Here is a 3,999-nt window from a genome sequence, read left to right on the forward strand (position 1 = left end):
ATATGTCTAACTGAATGCCTAGTCTCATGGTTACATAGAGTGACATTTAAAATATTATATACCCATACTCTTGAGAATCATCTTCCTCATGTTGTGGCTCAATCATTGCATCTATAGATTCCTTGATTTGTTGCTAAATATCCTCATTTGCCTTGTCTTTTCCTCTATTTCCTGCCATTTCTATATATATGCTATCCAAATAGATCACTTATTAGAAAAATGGCTATAACTTTTGATTTTGATATGCAAATGGGCTACTTTTTGATTCAAATCAAAGCTAAGGATCAACTCTTATAGATGAGCTATCAAACACTCCATTAGATTTAGGACATAATATTTTGGGAGTATACTTTTGTGGTTGAATGGAATTACCCAGCAACTTGTAAATGCCTTGTTTTAGTGTTCTAACCAGTTGTAGGTCCAAAGTAAGGTGGGATTTTTTTTTATGGATGTACAAAACTACCTAGCAACCTATAAATGTATTGTTTTAGTATCCTAACTACCCACAGGTCTAAAGTAAGGTGTCCAAACTCTCTAACAACCTCTATATGACCTGTAAGGTTGAGAGTAACCTACAATGACCTGTAATTAGCTTGTATATATCCTGCAATGACCTGTAATCAACTTGTATGTATCCTATAATACCCTACTATAAATGAATGGGAATCACCCCAAAAATAGCTTATAGTACCATGTTCCACCTATGAACTTCAATAACCACTCTTGAAGATCAAAATAATATGTAAACCCTATAGGTTGATCAATAATCACCTTGTCTTTTGCTCTTTAACTCCAATCTTTGATGCTCCTCTTACGGTACATGTATGAGGGATAAAGCAATAGGACATGCTCCGTACATAGGCTCTGAATCATCAAGAGGTGGGCAAAGTTCCTCCTAGGTAGGTTGGTTACACCCCTTTGGGATTTTTGATAGTGAGGGAGGGTCACATCTCTTTTGTCCCAGTATCTCCCTCGACATCCACCCTTTTCCTCAGTGTGGGAATATTCCACATGGCAAGAGCATACTAATCTAAGAAACTAGGGATGATATGTATTCTAGAAATGAAGCTTTCAACCTTTAATGAAGTACAATGATCAATTGGAAAAAGAGAATTGAAATGGAAGATGGGATGAGGATCTTACAATTGTTGTTCAATGACTTGCTGGATTAGCTTACCCTTTATAATGTACTTTTGGGCCAATAACGATTAAAGAAAAAAATAGGGTTATTCAATGAAATCATGAGAAAATTGAATATAATTGCAATCCAATTGGGTTTAATGCTGAGAATTGATCAACAAATTTGTATCAATCTAAAAGAGGCATCTCTCTATGATTTGTAGGCATTAGAAGCGTGTGAGGGCCATAATCTTCCATCAACAAGTGGATAAAGCTTCAACAATTAGATTAAGAGAGATTTCAAAGATTAGATGAGTAGATTACCTCTTTTAAAGTTTGAAGAAGATTGATCAACTAATAGGAATCAAACTTCAACCATCAAGATGGAATGAAAGGCCCAAATTGATGCATAATACTCCATAGCTTCAATGTCCATTGATTAGTCCATTTCAATGCTTGTAGAGTATAAAATCCTTGCAATAAAAGAGTCTTTAGCCCTTTTGAAATCTCAATGACAAGACATTTGAGCTTGAAGCATGAAACCCCCAAAATATTGGCCCATAATGCCCTTTGATGCTTGATACTCTTCAATGTGTACAATTTTGTCCCATTCTTGGAGTGGAACCTCTATAGAGAGATGTTGAAAGGAATGGAGAATGATAAATGTTGAAGAAGATGTTAGCTTCAAGCTGTTGGTTGCAACTTGTTGTGGTTTAGGGTTTTCATAAAGAAATAACTCTAGAGATTGAAGAAGACAGCTTAAGGACTGACAAGAAAAGTGTGCCTTGCTTGCTTATTGATCAGAGAATCTTGGTTTCCAAGATTTGATACTAAAGATGGAGAAGAGAAGACTTCTCCTATTAGTATGAAATGTGCCACAAAATGTGCTAATGACTCACCACTCATCCACTACCTTGGATCAATCAAATGCCTACTCTACCTGTCTTGATCCATGCATACTTTGCACAAGGTTTTAGATGAATACAAGATCTCTAAGGATCAAGAAGAAAGATTGAATGGCAATCCCCCATAAAAGCTTGAAGAAATCTTGCATGAAAGAAGAGAGAGAAAGCCTTTTCCAAAAAGTAAATAGGACTTAAGTGATGACTAATTCCAGTATTCACTTGTTTAACCAAAATACCTTCCAAAATGGCCTATATCTTGATAACAACTCGCTAGTTTGTCCAACTTGCCTTCAACTTTGCCTCTATATCTTGAAATAAGCTCCAACTAAGCTATCTTCTCCATTTGAAGGACCTTTGGTCTCTCCACCAGTCTCCTTCAAGAGTTATACCAACTATACATATGTAACCTTGGATTAACTGTCTAAATGGGAAAATCTTAGTTAGGCTCATCCAAATGGGACCAAATACCAAAGCTTTGAAATAACTTGCCATGAAGGAGACTAGGGAGGAGAGAGAAGAGTGGAAATGAGAGAAAATAGGAGAGAGAAATATTGACAAGGAGAGAGAAAGACTAGAATGAGAGAAAAGAGGTGAACCATGAAAACTTGGGGAAGTTGGAGAGATGTGTATTACTGAATAATAAAAATAATAAAAGCCTCTTACACCCCTTTATACCTAACCAATGTGATTGGTATTTTCTTAATTTCCCCTGACAAGTATTACCTACCTTTCTCATTCTTTACACCTCTTATATAATAATATTTTAAAGGTTCCAAAAGAGAGTTCACTTTTTTCCTAATGTGCACCCCTCCCCTTTCTCTTTGTGCATCTATAGTTAGTTATAATATCTTAATGAGAGTGCTTTTCCCTTGCTCTACAAGAGTTTGTAATTTCTGCTCTATGTTTTCTTTGTTAATTTCCCTTAGATCAAATTTAGTAGTAGCTATTTCCATGTTATCTACAATGTGTTAACTAATATCTAGATTTATGAGCTAGGTTGCATCAATAGAAATATAGAATTTGTAAAATACAAAAAATATGGGACTATTATATGATGACCTCTAAAAAGATGGGGTATGATATGGGGACACATTATCAAATACATGAATTATAATAAAAACTTCATTAGTAGAAATATCTTTTCACATGAAAGAAAGATTATCTAGTACAAAAATATATTGTCCTATAAATTTTAGGCACGCATAGCGGCATACTTTGTTTGACTACTCTCTGAGCTAAGGGCTACAAAGGCTTTTGATGAATTTTGAATATTTATTCAAATAAATGATTTAATTTATTGTTAAATATAAAATTAAACAAATAATATTTGGTCTAGGGTATTCAAATCAAAGGTTTACCTAAGTTAGTTTTAATTAATGTGCTAGTAAGTTATTATTTAAATTAGTGGATAATATAAATTTAGTGATTTTGAATTTAAATTGGGATTTTTAGTTAGTTAAGTTAAGTTAGCTTCTATTTAATTACCTAATTTTTTTATGATTTCAAATCTAAATTATAATTTTAATTAGATAATTTTAGTGCAATTAAAATTTTTGCAATAACTAGATAATAATTCCAAGTTGTTGAAATATCATTTTGATTTGAATTTTTTTTTTTAAAGATGTATTCAAAAATATTAAAATGCAAGTGGCTTAGAGGTTACAAAATTATTTTTCTACACAAATGTCTATAAAAATATTTTGCTACAAAATGTTCCATATATGGATGAGGATTTACTCATTAATATATGAACATCTAGCCTTGTCAGTGCTTGAAGGGCTAGCCTCATTATGAATATCCTCTTCATAGATGTCTTGGGTGAGCTTGCAAAGAAAATCTTCAATAGACTCCCACTCATAATTTCTTTGCTTCATTTATTAATTTCCCCCTCAAGTGACCTTAAGCTCTTCTAGTAATTTAACAACATTTTGCTATGCCTCATCTCTTTTTATACAAAGCTCAACAACTTGCCGTC

The sequence above is a fragment of the Lygodium microphyllum genome, chromosome 5 (genome assembly GCF_053477565.2).
Source record: "Lygodium microphyllum isolate KBCC chromosome 5, Lygodium_microphyllum_v1.1.10, whole genome shotgun sequence".
NCBI classification, from domain to species: Eukaryota; Viridiplantae; Streptophyta; class Polypodiopsida; order Schizaeales; family Lygodiaceae; genus Lygodium; species Lygodium microphyllum.